Consider the following 17,737-nt stretch of genomic DNA (forward strand, 5'->3'; position numbering starts at 1 on the left):
GAAGAAATAGATGGTACCAACCTGTGTAGGATGAGATGAGGTCTACTACCAGTTTTCATGGTATTAGAGGAAAAGATAGATATAAATTCTAACGAAAGTAAATTGAAATTAATACTGATAAAAACAGATGATACATAGCCGGTTAGGATAGAAGTAATTTATGCATTTACGCACGTGGATATTATACTAGAAACTTTCCCAGAAGTGTTAAATTTCCTCGATTGGCTGAATGTACGTTTTTGTGTGTCAGATATGACCGATAATCATTAAGCATTAATAACAAAATATATAATATTAAGACACATTTTTTTAATACACATGTATAAATGGATGTACAAATTAAGCAATCCACTTTATGGCATTTGTCATATTTTTAGAATTTCTTATGACTATAAAATATAATTTATAAATAATATTCGATTGTTACATTATATATTAAAGTTTATCAAAAGAAAATATATCTAAGTTTAAAAGGGCTTAAATTTAATTAGTCCCTAACAAAGTTAATTTATAGCTTCGCTGAGAATACTTCATAAATTACTTACGCTACACATATCGTCTTCAACCCCGTCAAATCGAAAACAAAAGGGCTACCCACGCTTCTGTGCAAACAACTGTATTAAAACAGATAAACGGATAAAAATCTTTTGCAAGATTCTATTCTAGATGGACAGGCGGGTTCACGGTTCTCTGATGTCAAGTGGCTTCAGCAGTCATTGATTTGATGAAGCGAATACAGTTGCCTACCTTGACACAGATCATAGTTGCATTTATGCATGATTTTTTAAGTTTTGTTGCTTTTAAAACATGAACTTATGATATTTGACGTCAGAATCCACGAACGATCGATTTTCAAAAATTGTACCCAATTTACGAAAGCTACGACCAGGGGGTAAAATAAGATTAACGGCTGTATGCAAGTCAGTCATTTTCAAAGCAAAAAGCACAATATTCCAAAAGCTTCAGATGTGATGGCTTTTAAACATTTTATCCCTAAAAGGGTGAATTAAGTGTTGAAACTTTAAATGGATAGTGCGTCACTTTTGAAGAAGTAAGCATGAAATTAAATATTAAAGTTTTTTATAAAATGCTTGCCTAAAAATGTTATAAATTATATCATATTATAAATGTTACGTACTTAATCACTTTACCGTATTTCCAGTATATACATCCGTACAGAGCTGGGGTGGTTCGCTATGTATCTCGGATAATAGTAATAAAGCTCTTTTATATTTTAAATAAATACACGATCGTGGTATTTAAGTTCGGGCATAGTCGCATCACTCAGGACGAGTGCGTAGATAACACCGGGCATATTGGCCATCAGGGTATTCAGGACACGGCCGCTCCGAATAAAATGCGTAGGATAGGTTATGACTGATCATATATTCTCTTTACTTTTCTTCACAGAGGCAATAGAAGACTACGCAGTGTACTAATGAATACGAAAATATACTTTTATATTATTAAAAAGTTATATTTATGAATTTTATGAATACATACAAAATAGTTATTTTAAATAAACACCTACCTACCTACCTACTATAAATTCGAAACAAACTAAAAGTTTTAGTTTTAGTAAAACTCATAAGTGTCAACCTTGTTTTTATGATTTACATCGCGCGATACGTTGTACTGACTACTGAAGATTCCATATGGGATCTCGAAGAATAATTTTATTTCTCACAATGTTAAAAGGCGTCCTAATTAATTTCACTAGAACAGAGAGCGGGCAGTAAAAGTGGACTTATTGAGTTATTAAAATTTTAAATCTTCAACAATAGCTTAGGTACCTTTCAAATAATAATATGATTTCGGAATAATCGGACGAAAGTTCGGCTGATGAGTCAAAATATATATTATGTCTATGAGAATTAAAATTAAAATTTAGATAATACATATAAACTAGCTGGCCCGGCAAATGTTTTGCCATATAATTTTTTTCTAGGAAAGATAAACAAACCTAGATACCGACTGCAGCGCCATCTGCCGGGCTGATTTGTAAATCTAAACCATTCTCGAATCCACCTGGAGGTACACAAAAAATTTCATTAAAATCGGTCCAGCCGTTTAGGAGAAGCTCAGTGACAAACGCGCACAGAAAAAAAAAATAAAGATGTCAAAACTGTTCTTAATTATTATTAATACATGAATTTTGAAATGTGCTCACAATGCTTCAGGTAGTTAAACAGTTGTTGAATAAAAACACGAAAAAATACAATTATTTTTCCGTACTTAGTGAACGTGGTAGTAGTGTTCGTTGGTACGTCACAGTTTTTGTGGTAGGTACGTAATGGTTGCGGCGGATGTTGCGTAACTCTGTACTTATGGAAGTTAAGCATTTGACCGGAAGCGGATCCCAGCGGGAATTTTACCTCGCAGACACACGGTACCTTATAAATAAACGAATACCAGTTGTAGTCTTCTACGTTGTAAAGACAATTTTGTTTTATTTGACGTGTAATAGAATATATTAATATAGAAAACATTCTAGAGATATAAAAGACAGTTGAAATAAAATAGTATTGTATGTCACTGTCTAACAGCAGTCTTTATTTTGTTCAAAAGTATCAAGCAATTTATTTGTTTAGAATATAAAATGCATGTTTACTAATATAAGTTTCGACCTTCTAAACGAGTAACGCAACTAGTTATACTGAAACAAATTGCTATCTAATGTAGACTTAGAGGTCACTGTGAGGACATAAAAGTTGTTTTAGGTATAACATTACACGTATAAGATTTCTTACTGAAATTCAAACAGAAAAACGTTGCCTTGCAAAAAATATCACGCTTCGTGATACATGGCTGCCAGCTGCCGGACACCCGTCGTCTCGTGGATTAAAAAAACAGCTCATTGCTTACATTACCTACATTCTTTATTCAAAGAGCTTGAAAACGGGTTCGATCAGCATTAAAATTTGTCGATAAAAAAACTTATTAATAAAAATGATTCTTTTAACCATAAATAGTAACCACCCTGTCCTCATGAATCATGCCGGTGAATGGAAGTAATAAAATAATTTTTACACCCTTATTGGGTACGTAAACAACGACTAAAAATAGTGTCGGCCACCTGGTGCACTCTCAACTTTTAAGTTTCGAGTGGCTTTGACTGTGTGATTTATAGTTATTTACGTCGAACACAATGCGACCGCAAATGTAACCCTTCACTATTTTTCTTGACCAAACTGTACCGGCAGAGACATTTAAACTGGTTCAAAAGAGCTAAACTGAACAATGTATTAATAGATTTAAAAATAAGCGTAGTTTATGCTTAACTCCGTCCTTTTGAATAAAATAACACAAAATCTATTTCAGTCAGTGAAGGGAAATTAATTCATTATTTGACACGGCAATTGTTTTAATAAATGTTCTTCGTATGCACTTGGAGATTAATTTGTTTTGCATATTTTCATTTTGTTCAGAGTTAGGTACATGTGAAATTATTAGTCTGACCAAAGTGTCAGTGTGGAGTCTACAGTGTCTTTGTTCGAAAGTAATAAATTCGCAGTTAAATAGGGTTAATTATACATAACTGATACGTGATTGTGGGCTCCAGCTCAAAACAAACGCCGCGGGAGGTCCTAGACTGATTCCAATGTTGGGTTGCCATATTGAAGTAATCAACATAAAAATTTAGGGTCTTTGTTTATTTTGGAACGCTAATGATTCATTGCATTAAATTTAAAATTTTTATTCATCTGCTAACTTAGTCAAGGATAGAATAAAAACCTTTTAAAGTGCATTCTGAGTGTGGAGCGCGGCGAATATATAATTTAATCGGGCTCATTCAAATTCTTGCACGTTTGTGATTTGAGCTTGACAAATTGAAATGCGGATGTAATCTATTCACTAATAGTTTTAATTGAACTGTAATGTGTATCGTGTACTTATTTTTAATTTAGGTTAAATATTATGTTCGCCGGTATTCCGATTGTAGGTAGTAAACAATGTACTTGTAGATTAGCTGAGAAGGAATGGTCAAAAACTTTCTTTTTCTAAATTTACCTCTAAAATACGAAAGAGAAAAAAAAAGGATGTACCTAAATGTATTTGAATAGAGAGGTGAGAAATAGGTCTATTATGTATTTAATAAATATTTCTGTATTTATTAGTGACTAATGCATTCGTACAGAGTTTACCGATTTACTTGAAAGGTGACAGAATCGTTATTTGCCGCTCAGAAAAGCCATTTTCATAGTACCTCAACGAGCAATAGGCAGGGCACGACTAGTTTCAACAAATGATTATTTATGGATACAGAAACAACAATTGTTGTACTTACAATATTCTATTCTACTGTACCTACCCTACTCTACAAATATAAACAGATCTTTCAAACAGCAGGATCTTGTTTAATTATTATAATTTTTGACGCGTCATCGATAAATCGCTCTAACCTTTTTGACTATGTAACTACGGCTGTTGAGTGAAGACCTCTGAGTATACATACGGGCGTAGTGACAGCTGTCATGTGAGTTAGTGACATGTGAGGTAACAAGCGGCATCCCTTCGACTCTTTCACTCTCTTCACGCGCTGACACCAAGCAATTAAGTTGTCATCTTAGAACTTAACCGTGAAAACATGACTGTGAGTCAGCATAAAGACTATAGTTGAGATGGTAATTTAAATTGCGTTATTCCAGGTATGATCAGAAGTTGATGTTATTGTATTTTTTTCGTTTTTCGGGAGACGTAGACATTATTAAAACTACTTTTTTACGGTATAATTTCACGTTTTTTATTGTCATCATATTATTTCCTACTATGTATATTTAATGATTAATATATTGATTGCAGAAAGATAGACTGTAGTTAACACAATATTTAAATGTCGACGAATAACATCTTAGTCGTCGGTGATGAGACCACGAAATACAATTATCCTAAACGTCTTAAGTATATGTAAAATTTTGTCATTAGTAAATAATTGTAAGGTAGCGCCCTCTGTGAATTGATATTTTAATTTCACGTATAATCCTAAATTAAAATTCACTACAAGAGCTTTCATACACACGTTAGTATTAAAAAATCTCACAGATGGCGCTGTATTAAATAGTATGTATATTTCTGTCTCATTCTTTGCTGGCTTCATCCTACACATTTTTGTATTTGTGTCTTTTACCTGTCGTTTTTTCCGTTGCATCCGGTTTGAAATCACAACGATTCTAAAGAAGTTTTCACTTCAAAATATAACAAAAACCGTAAGAGTTGAAGAAAGCGTGTCCGAATATATTAGTTTCATTCGAAAATGGAAAAGTGAATTTGTGAAAGACTTGTCGTCCGGATACCTAACATAGTTAAATTTAGAAAAACAATCGACCTTAAATCAATCGATATATTAATAAAATAATGGATAATAATGGATAATAATGGATTTCCCAGCTGGAAATATTAAGGAAGCTGTGAGTCATGGATACTTTTGTTTCACATTAATAATAGCATTGAACATGTTTTTAGTGTTTTCCGGATGGAGGTTAAGTAGTTGACCTAATTTTCAAAGCGTGCGTACATAATACATTAGTTTTAATCATAAAGAAAGCTCTGCATATTACGAGATTACTTTAGTTATAGCAATTGCAACATAGCACAGGTTTCGAATAATCGTTACAAAAATCGATAAAGAATTATTTAGTGAGGTATTGCGTTACTTTGAGACTGAGTTACTGACGGAAGGGCTAGCTAGTACTATCCTACCGATTCTAAGACGAAGTAGCCATGCATTTTGTTACGACAGGTTGAATTTGTTGTTCTGCTGAGTGGGAGCAAAAATACCGTAAAAAAAAAATAACCAATAATATTTTATTTCAATTTGGGGCCTGTCATCCTGAAATAGTTGTTATGCGTTCATTTTCGCACCAATTTTATTATTAATTCATGTGAATTAAAAATGGAGTAGAGTGATTAAGAGAACCGAATAGCTGTGACAGCGTGATACAAAATAGATTTGTTTCTAAATGAAACTTCCTAATACTCTCCGTTTGTCCGCCTGCTATGAAGTGTTTATGAGCGCTAGTATGAGTTTCATACTAAAAAGTCGATAAAAGCAGCCTCTTATCTGTAAGTAAAATATGTTACCTAGTAAAATAAATAGAGCATAAAATCAAGCCGCGAATACTACTATATGTTATAGCTTATAACTGATAAGCACTATTCCAATACCGAACTGGTATTTTTAAAATGAATAGGGTGTAAATCAAATAGCTTCGTACGTGGTACGCAACGAGAGATCACAGAAAAAAAAACCGACGGGACTCTTTTAGCCATTAACGAATATTTCACTAAGGAAGTTTTTCTACCAAAGCTTTTCAGTTATACAGTAGTATACAACGGGCCTCAATGATGATTATTTGACGTATATATAAATACATCTGTCCGGGTGCATCAAAATACGTTTCTTAGGATGATGGTTCAGCCTTTTCGTTAGTATGCTCCGTAACCGAGAATGCTCTTCACGTATAAAGCTAAAACTGTATTATATATAAAGCTCGATCAACACAAGCGTGCCTGGAAAAGAACGCTTGTAAAGATTACACTTTACCGTGTAAACGTTATGATAACTTGAGGCTCCTAAAACATTCCACAAAATTGGTAGTGGCGAATTGACTCATAGTGAAATTGCGTTTTTCAATATCCAGTGATCTAATTATCTAATTGACCACGACGTTTAAAATATGAAGATAATTTTGGATAGTCTTTATATTTTTCAAACGATATTATATTACTATAACTAACTACGTACAACTCTGTAATGAATTCATGTGATACAGCATAAAACGATGTCCTTGTATTGTAAAAGTCTTTGTGACCAGACAGAATACAGTTGAAAGTTTGACTTCATGTCTCAAGGTGGGAGGTCTTTACATTGTGATGATTTGAAACCATCTAAGATCAGGTAGACCTGTGTGCTTAGTGCGAGTTTTTTAACGTTGTCGATAGCGTAAAAGTTAACTCAAATTTGTATGCAGTTGGAACAGTGGCCCTAGCGGCAAACTTAGGCAAACATTCCAACTCCATACAAATTTGATTTAACTTTTACGCTATCGAGAACGTTAAAAAACTCGCACTAAGCACACTGAATTAAAGACTATCTTATACCTTTAAACGAGCAATTCTTGTATAAATATATATATAATCTGAATCTCGGAAACGGCTCCAACGATTTTCATAAAATTTAGTATACAGGGGATTTCGGGGGCGATAAATCGATCTAGCTACGATTTATTTTCAGAAAATGTTGTTTTATTCGTGTTTTCAATAATCAACTCTTCCCGACATCTATTGGCGAATAATAATACTATTTTTCTTAATTAAGGACAAATAAGCGCTTTAAAGACAAGATGGCGTTATCAAAAAAAAAAAAACCGGTCATCATCTAGTAATTATTTATTTTAGAAACACGTTTAGTGGTGCATGGATAAAACTATGCCGATTCTATCGGTGCTCGCGTCTCTTCATCAAACATTTTTTTTTTTCTGATAAATTAACGTGTTGCGCAAAACAAGTGCGAGGTACTCATGACGTCACATAGTTACAACACCGTTCAAACAAAGCCACAGGCCAGACAGCAGACTCCCGTATACTGTTCTCATTTTAACGACAAACAACGAACTAATTAACAATGAATCATTGGCGAATAAACTCATTTCTTGTTATTTTATCAAAATTCAATTACTTTCACAAGTTTAGTTTTTCGTAATTGCTTATTAAATTGTGTTTTCACGCTTTGCCAGCTTGAAACATTAAGTAATACTTAGCATATTTTACGTCTCAAACCATAAATAAATAAAGGAATGATATGTGATTGCAACCGGGCTTTATCGCAAAGAAAATATTGTATTGAGTATTCCTATTGCCGACTAAGCCCGCATACTCAAGATTTAATTTAATTGAACCGTTTTGTGATAAGTGCCTTTAAACGAAGACTAATGTTCATGTACTGTTAAGATTTTGAAGCTGTAATAATTACATTACAAATAGTTATGTTAAATAAAGCGCTATCGAACTCAATTCGAAGACAGTAAGCTTAAATTGGAAAATCTGTTACAAGCTTTTGAACCAAAAACGAAGGCAACAAGTTAAAATAAGTTTCTATTAATAATTTTTGACATTAACAAATAATAGTGTCACCTAATTTGGTACATGATATTATTCAATCATGGTCACATGTGCGTTCCTCAAAGTTTTGAAGTTTTAAGTTTAATTTGGAAGTTTCGACACCGAGGTGACAGGTCGTAGTTCTCCGATCCGACACGTTTCTTCGTATGAAATGTTGTTATTGTACATATTGGGTTATTATTCACCGACAAACAAATCAACTGAATTGATTGCACGTCAAGTCATGCCTGTCAATGTGGGTGGTCTGTAAAGACTGTGAGCTCACACGAAATCCATCGCTGAATCAACACGAATAGATACAAAATAAACTTTTTAAATTAATAACAATAATAAATTTATTTACTACATAAGCTCTTAAATCATGACCTCCTAGAATACTATTTACATATTTAACAAATTGAGAGATTACGCAGATGGCATCAACAATAATATAATATTAACCAATGATCCTCACACTAGGTACACAATTATTATTTTACTAAGTGCTTTAGTGGGATTCGATTATTTTAATAATTTCCTTCGCACTCTACCCGAGATCACTACATTAATGGTCCTGAAGTGCACGAATTTTTATTGACGAAAATATTTCTTGTAGTAAGCTAATTTCTAGTTCATTGAACATTTACAATGAATAGCGTTTGACCACAAGTAAGTGTGGACCGCAACAGTAATCATATTACGTTAATGACACGTCAGTTTATAAGCCCCTATACAATCAACATAAATACCAAATAGTTTGACCGTAGATTCGTGTAATTTCTTTAATATATTGATTAAATATTTTAATGGTATTGCATATTATAATGGCAGGCTGAGATCTTTTGAGTTACTGTTAAATAACCAATTTATATCTATACAATCTTTAGTTTTGTTATTTATTTACTTTACAAATGCATACATTAATAAAATGGCTTACCTAATTCACATAACTAAAATTAATGTCTAGAAAAATTGACTTTAATGTTGTGAAATTCCTCGAACTAAACAGAACCGTAAATAAAAATTTGTCTATTCCCTGCATATCTAATGCCTGATGTTTACTTTCTCTCTGAATACCGTATACGGTTCTAACGACTGTTAACTGTCAGTCATTCACAATGAAAGCCACATAGTTTTCCATACATAGCTACTATGGGAACATAAACCTAAGTTGTGGATGAACCTCGTAAAATGTATTTCGAAATATAATATAGACGTTCCAAAAACGGCTTAATCTAAAACAAGTCGTGACCACGAAAACTCTAAAGTATTCGAAATGTTGGTTCAAGATTTTGCCTCGTTGGTCTAACTAGTGGCTAGTGAGTGGCTCGGTAGGCAGCGGCTTGGCTCTGCCTCTGGCATTGCTGAAGTCCATTAGCGACGGTAACCACTCATCATCAGGTGGGTCGTATGCTCGTCTGCCTAAAAGGGCAATAAAAAAAAAATACACGGTGTCAATGTTATTGTAAATTTTACGTTCGGTGTTTAGGTGTACTTGTAGCTGCTATTGTTTTTCTATACGTGTGTTTGTGGCACATAGAGAAATTCCTAGCTCGGGGTTGTTTGATGTTCATTTTTTTTTTCTAATGTATTAAATGAAGCGAGAACGATGTGTGACCATATAAAATAAAACATTCTAATCAAGCTTAAGACTCATAATTATAATGGACTGAGAAAATTTCGACCCTGTTTCTGTTTTGAAACGAAAATAAAATGAAAATAAACAACATTATTGCTAATGTCAATTTCAGGATGTTTTTGGGGATGTTTTGTCCTCCTTCAAATGAGGCTTAATGAGAGTCCTCAACAGCAGACATGAGCTTGACTGTGTATTTTAGCACTGTTGATGTACATGAGCAACGGTGACTACTCAACATCAGGTGGGCTGCAAGCTTGTCTGCATACAAAGGCAATGAAAAGTCATTATTATCCTTAATTTTTACTGTTTTATTCTGAATTCTGTAACTTTTTATTTATTTAATTTGATATTTAGAATGTTCTATACGTAATTTATAATAGAATTTAATACAAATACTCTTCAATAGGATCGCTTACTTAATAAATGCTGTTCGTCAGCGAAACATACCTTGTATAAACAACAAAGATCTTTAGCAAAACTAGTTTAAATTTCTGTTAGTTACCAGTCAATACTCATCAAACGTTATCAACCTTGTCGTGTAACTTTCATAAAAAAAATGTTTTATTAGTCACGTTTTCTTCTTTTTATAAATTATTGATGACTCCTGTAATTTTTTTTATTGTTTAGATGGGTGGACGAGCTCACAGCCCATCTAGTGTTTAGTGTTTACTGGAGCGCATAGACATCTACAACGTAAATGCGCCACTCACCTTGAGATATAAGTTCTAAGGTCTCAGTATAGTTATAACGACTGCCCCACCCTTTAAACCGAAACGCATTACTGCTTCACGGCAGAAATAGGCAGGGTGGTGGTACCTACCCGTGTGGACTCACAAGAGATCCTACCTCCAGTAATTACGCAAATTATAATTTTGCGGTTTGATTTTTATTACACGATGTTATTCCTTCACCGTGGAAGTCAATCGTGAACATTTGTTAAGTACGTATTTCATTAGAAAAATTGGTGCCCGCCTGGGATTCGAGCACCGGTGCATCCTTCAACCCGAATGCACCGGACGTCTTATCCTTTAAGCCACAACGACTTCTTATTACATATTTCTTTATTGTAATATAATAGATTACGCAAATATATACATAAAACGTAGCTTTAAAATGATTCAATAGCCGAATACTGAAACGCATTGAGAAACGGCTTTTTATCAAAATTGTGCTTGTTTTACCTGCTTATCAAAGAGAATGCAGCGCGGTTAATAGTTCAAAGATTATCATGAATTACGATTGTGAAATAAACGACTGCACGAGCTGTATTGTATTGTAATGTTCAATTGAAATATTATTTGTATTTGCGTGCATTGAAAAATGATTATTTGAAATCGTAAAATAGTGTAGATGTTCTGTGTGTACTTGAGTGTGATTGAAATGCTATTGATAGTTCTCACGCTCAAATTTTTATTTATTTAGTAGGCATAAATAAAGAAGTTTGTTTTTTTTTATTTTTTTTTATTGCCCTTGTAGGCAGACGAGCATACGGCCCACCTGATGGTGAGTGGATACCGTCGCCCATGGACTTCTGCAATGCCAGGGGCAGAGCCAAGCCGCTGCCTACCGCTCAAATATCGGTAATAAGTAATAATAAGTAATCTGAGTTATATCACGCACGGTCATCTGGATCCGAATTATGATTGGGATATTATTGGGCGAGATATACGTAACATTTAAATGTATACATGTATGCTTAATAAACGTCCTTACAGGAGGAAAGTAGTCTGTTTCGAGCTACGAATATTTGTCCAAATTGAGAATCGAATCCCTAACCCCGAGCCCCCTAATTAGTAATTAACGCACCACTCAGCAGTAATCAGTATATAATGAGTTCACTTCTAAGTTTATTGTTATTGGTGTCAAAAGAAAATTCCAGTTCGCCTGTTCGCTAAAGTCCTATTTTTTTGGAATGACAATTGATTTCTTGGTATGTCGTAGTCTTGAGTCGGCTTAACAAAAATAAATGGCGCTCTGTAAAATTATCTAAAGTGGAGCGGAATGAATTGAAGTTGATTTGTCTGAAATTGATTCAGGGATGAAATCGAATAAATTTGAATGAAACGAATACGAAATATAAAAGTGAGATAAAATGTAATACGGCTCAAGTAAAATGGTGGGTAATCATTGAGACTTCAATGGATATATTGGAAGAATCCGAGAAACCACATTCACCGTCTTTTTAATTTCTCCATACATCAAATCAGATCAAATCAAATCAAATCAAAAAAAAATATTCAACTTAAATGAAAGTACATACTTGTTGAACCTCAAAAAGAACTACCGCCAATTCACAAAAACTAGCCTCCGTCCTGAGAAGAACTGGCAAGAAACTCAGCGGGCATGTCTTTTTTTTTTAATATTAGATTTTTTTAAAATATGTATTCATTTTTACAAGATTTATTATAACGTAACAATTATTGCAATATTGAAATGCCTGGAGCGAGCATATATTGGATTATCAAAGAAGGATAAGGTTATTACGTCATACCCTTTACACATTAAAACTTATAAAGCGATAGCAAAAATAAAAAATAAAAGCAATTGACATAATTGCACTCCTTGCGTTATTGTAAAGTTTTTAGGCAAGTTATTTGGTATTTGGATATTATATCACAGTCATTTAAATATGCTTTTCTTTTACTGTTTGTACAGAATAACCTGTTAGAATTAATAAACAACTAGGTAATTCATTATTTGCGGTAGGCAGCGACCTGGCTGGATCCTTGATATATGAGCGAGGATCCATCGGAGGAGGAGATTATCCACTGGTAACACCTAGGATACCCCACCTCGGATAACCCACCTCGGAGATGATAATCCGAGGTGGGTTCGTTTATCTACGAAGGCAATAAGAAGGCGATCTTATCTTTTATATAAGAAAAAAATAAATACATTATACTTTAATTCCAAATACCACAATTGAACAAAGTCTTTAAAAAGTAAAATCTTAATCATGGTTCATAAACTTTGACTAACTCAGACCACAGTTAATGTTACATTAATTTAATAGTTTCACCTTTGGCTAGCCATTACTTACCAAACCCTCCGCGAGGGTTCGTCCCTACAATAATGCCATAAAGTAAGGGAGTGTCCGGTCATCATCATCACTCACTTGGGGTCGAAGGCGACGGTATCATTTTACAGGCGAATACATGCACATGCAATTGCCTAAAAACATTTTTAGTCACGCAACACAACTGTAATTTTAATTTACGTAGATAAAATAAAAATTAATTATATTGAATAATAACAAAACAAAAAAAGCTCTAGCAGAGCGTGGTTTCGATCCACGGACCTCTGGGTTATGGGCCCAGCACGCTTCCACTGCGCCACTCTGCTGCTGTGAACATTGTATGAAATTACGTATATCTTTTAATAACAAAATGAAATTCAATCCTTCAAGAATTAATCAATCAGCTCTAGATAGATAGAGATAAATTAATTGAAAGTAAATAATTCTAAATCGAAATAATTTCCCTTGAATGTAGCCTGTCTGTTTTAGGGATAAATGTGAAACAAAAAGTGAAAATAATTCTTGTAAAAAACAAAGATAGCGTCTGTTAATTATAAAGAAATTTCGTTGTTCGTAACAAAATCGCGTTTAAAGTTAAGGATCATCAATTAGATACTGTTGGTACAATCCAACATTCCAGCCGTAACGTTGCGTAGAAACGATCTAAAGGGCCCGCTTTAATTGTTACTTGTAATTAATTAAAGTCATTGACCTAAGATTTATTTTGTTTGTTAAATTCATCTTAACTGAATATTTGGGATTCGTTTGATCTTGGCTCGGTGGTACCATAGTTTGCTGAACTGATTTGTATTTATTTTTTTCACTAATTTATCAGAATTCACATTTCTATTTTATTCCCTGCTTTAAAATCGCCGACGAAATCAAGTCCGCCAAAAAGGTATCATGCGGTCGCCAGCATTCATATATACGACACCGCTACCCACCCCAAGATATGAAGTCAAAGGCTCAATTGCATTCGACGGCTTCAATTAACACTTCAAAGAAATTCAGTATTATTATTTTTATTGTCATTATAGGCAGACGATCATACGACCTACATGATGGTGAGTGGTTAAGGTTGTGGTTGCGTTGCAGTGAAATGATATCACCAATTACAAATTTTATATTTAATTAAAGAGCGATCTAATACAGTTTTTTTTCCACCTAAGCTGATAGCCTTGAGAGGCTATTTTAGCGTAACCTTAACTAGTAGGTGAACTCACGGGGCTTAAACCTGACGACGTTGCTAACACGATCCCCAGCAAGAGCCGTGCCTCGCAGAATCTACCACCGGATCGGAAACGCGACCCACTGAGAAGATCAGGCGAGAAACTCAGTGGGCTGTGTCTGTGCGTTAATTTACTCGTTGAGCCCTTCGTCGCAAGCGACGGGTTCGACGAGAACGATGACCGGGTAATACAGATGTTAATAGCGGAGCACCCAGCGTATGTCTGTCTCGAACTCAACCGAACCAAAGCATTTTCGAGTACCGTCGAATATTCTAGATGATCCAGCGCAGGGCCGTACTCAAGGCAGGCCCGCACTCTAGCTCGCCACAAGGTAACTCAGGAATGTCAAACATGACAGGAGCACAGCCAAACCGCTGTCTACCACTTAGTAGTGAGTCACATACCTCGTTTGAAAAAAGACATATAATAGCGCTCAAGAAACAACATTTATTCCTTTATTATCAGAAAGCAATACACGCATCCAGTAACTGTTAATAAAACGGTGTGAAGGCTTCATTTTATTATTTTATTTTCATAAATTCCTGCGTAATCATAAATAACCTATCGAAGGGCTCATCATTATATTGATGTCGCAGTTAAACTGAACATAACTTGATAGTATTTACCTATTGAATTACGGTAATATTACGAGTACATAATATATAGAATCTTATAAAATCAGTGAAATACGAATACTTTCGAAAAGACAGCTTTATGTATTCATAGAAAGGTGTTTGCATCAGACGGTGAAGTCATTGTTCGGTTTAGCAATTTTAATGAGTTAATCGATGAAGAGCATAAGGCATCCTGTTCACGAACAGATTAATGTAAAAGCGTAAATACTAAGAAACATAATGTAACGGGTGGTGTTTGCGCCAACTGCCGGGTCGCGGTGACCGCTGTCGACGCGTGAGATAATTCTCAATGGCTTGCTAACGTTTTGATATCGAACGGATGTCACGTACAAAGGACTTGAAGAAAGCACCGCTCTATGCTACAGATGGCAATCGTTTTTACCTCCAATTATGCAATCACCTTTGTAGTCGTTCAATTTGAGTAATCTATAGATGTGAATAGTTTCATGCATAAGTTATGTCTCGCGTATAGCAGTTTACATACAAATAATGACATTTATAATTTTTTTTAATCATTTTTTTACATATTTATTATTAGAAAATTATAACAGATTGTTAGTTCAGAGTGTATTTTTTGGCGTTTCAGGAAGATTCGCGCGCTGGTGTAACACGCAATTTTAGTTCATTAAAAAAATAGTATGTCCAGATATGGGCCAAGATGTGTTTGTATTTGCATTATTGAGACAACATATATGTATATCGATAAATAATTAATTTTATGATTTTTAAGTTGGTAAATAATTAAAATTCCTTCCGAGTTCGAGTTCCCACGGTGCGCAGCCTTCGTCCATGTATTATGGAAAAAGCATAAAAGTCAGTGGTAGAAGAAGAGTGTTACGTTAGTCACAAGTAATAGACAAAATAGATTGCATTTAGATTGTGTGTTATGCATAAGCGATAAAAGAAAATTACTGGCGTGAGTCGTATTATTAAACGGCGTGACTGGTCACATAGTTTCTAATATTGATGCAAATGATACATACGTTCGAATATATAATACGAAGGGTAAAATGACTTGTTTGAATGAACCTAAGGCTTTGTTTTCATGTCTTATACAGACTTTTTTACCCTATCTATGCTCATGGTCTAGGGAGGCCATGTCAGCGTCGCCGGGCTAGTAGGTGAGCTCACGGGGCTCAACCCTGACGATGTTGTTATCACGAACTCTAGCAAGAGCCGTGCTTCGCAGAATCTGCCACCGGGGCCGAAACACGATCCACTGAGAAGATCCGGCAAGAAACTCGGTGGGCTTAAGAAAGACGATGCGGAGACAAATGTACTATAGAGTGGTTTTATATGTTTAGACTCTAGTAAATGCTTATAGCCAAATCGGCCGCTTACTACCTTATTTATGTAGAAAATATGCTGTTTAAAAATAAAACTGATCTAACATCAAAGTTACAAAAGCGTTCGTAAACAGATAAGCGTGAAAATGGAGCATTTTACAACAACGACGCCGCGATGTGACAACTCCGAAGTTTATCAGTGTGGTTATAAGTTTTCCACGTGTCTAATATATTTTCTTAATGCTTAAGTAAGAGTTAAACTGTGTAATAATAGTGTGTGTGTGTGTGTTTTTTTTATTGCGTGCACGAGTGAACTAGTTCACAAGCCATTAAAGTCATGTATAAATAAAGTATATAACATAATCATAATTGTAATAAATTTAATTACTGGTGGTAGGACCTCTTGTGAGTCCGCGCGGGTAGGTACCACCACCCTGCCTATTTCTGCCGTGAAGCAGTAATGCGTTTCGGTTTGAAGGGCGGGGCAGCTGTTGTAACTATAGTAAGACCTTAGAACTTATATCTCAAGGTGGGTGGCGCATTTAAGTTGTAGACGTCCATGGGCTCCAGTAACCACTTAACACCAGGTGGGCTGTGAGCTCATCCACTCATCTAAGCAGTAAAAAATAAATATAATTATGTAATTTCGGTCTTTTTATGCAGCGTTACAAAGCGAATAACAAGTCACTTATTTATAAACATCGTTATATTAAACATATTTGAAAACAAAGCATCAGCAAAATGGATACTTTTACTTACTTCATAACAAGCTTTCTAGTCAATCACAGGGCATTTACCCCGAAATATAAATTTGTCTTATATTTTTCGGTCACCATCAAGTACTCATTACAAAACAATGGAAGTGAATATTAAAAGGGCACCGCTTTCGTGATTTATAGCCATTCCGACAGTGGGCTCTTTGTTTTCCGTCTTAGAGTTTCAATCAAAGTAACGTAGCCAACGATCAAACCAATCACGGAGCGTGGCTTGGGTTTGATCTTACTTATTGAAAAAGATTAATTGTAAACAAAAAGAGTTTGGAAACTTAAAATTCTCTAACCTCATACCTGAGCTCTTAATATTTAACTCTCCTGACATTCCTTTGTGAAGGTGGCCACCCTGTAATTCCAATCATAAACAACCAACCCTCAGCGGTTTTTTTTATAAACCGAGCCCTTCAGCTTAAGATAAATCGGAAGGAATAACTCAGAGCCGAAACAAAAATATGAAATAAGGCTGTTGTTACAAGCCACGACAGGAAGTTCAATAATTGTCATCGCAACACTTCTTTTTAATAAAAACAGTATGCGTTTTCGTTGGTTTCCTGTATCTCCTTTTGTGTTAGTTCAGATACTTTTTAAGACGTTAAATTTTAGACACGATTTATTGTATTGTTTTATTGTTATAGCTAGATAACATATCAATCACTACCAAAAAAATTAAGTAATTAATTATTTGTAAATAAATTTGTTTAATATACAGAATTGAATTGAACATAATAATAGTTCGATTTTGTTATGTGGTTCTGTTAGTTGTTTTAAGAAGCATTTCCCTACTGTTTCTTATCTCAATCTGACAGTATACTATTATTTATTCCATGACTGTATTCTTTACGAGTGCATAACACTTGTAAGATCGATTTGAGTAATGTACGCGGGAGCAGTTGGTAATCTAATTGTTTGAAATCGTGTTACCAGCTGTTCAATGTAATTTGATTCAGCCAGTTAGTTAATGGAGCGCGTGTGTAAGTTTCATTGTAAAATTGGAACTTTATTGTACGTTTTTTTGTAGCCCAACGGTTGGCACGGGCACGGGTGGCTCGGCGCTATTCA

General features: G+C 34.6%; 1 protein-coding gene and 1 non-coding gene across 4 annotated transcripts in view; one reads left to right on the plus strand and one right to left on the minus strand.

Moving 5' to 3' along the window:
- by (focal adhesion protein tensin) overlaps positions 1-17,737 on the plus strand; it is a 125,502-nt gene that overhangs the window by 10,728 nt on the left and 97,037 nt on the right. The gene's annotated exons all lie outside the window — the stretch shown is intronic.
- Positions 13,010-13,081, minus strand: TRNAM-CAU (transfer RNA methionine (anticodon CAU)). The gene has a single exon. It is a non-coding gene; the product is annotated as a tRNA-Met (tRNA).

The sequence above is a fragment of the Bombyx mandarina genome, chromosome 04 (assembly GCF_030267445.1).
Source record: "Bombyx mandarina strain Sakado chromosome 04, ASM3026744v2".
Lineage (NCBI taxonomy): Eukaryota > Metazoa > Arthropoda > Insecta > Lepidoptera > Bombycidae > Bombyx > Bombyx mandarina.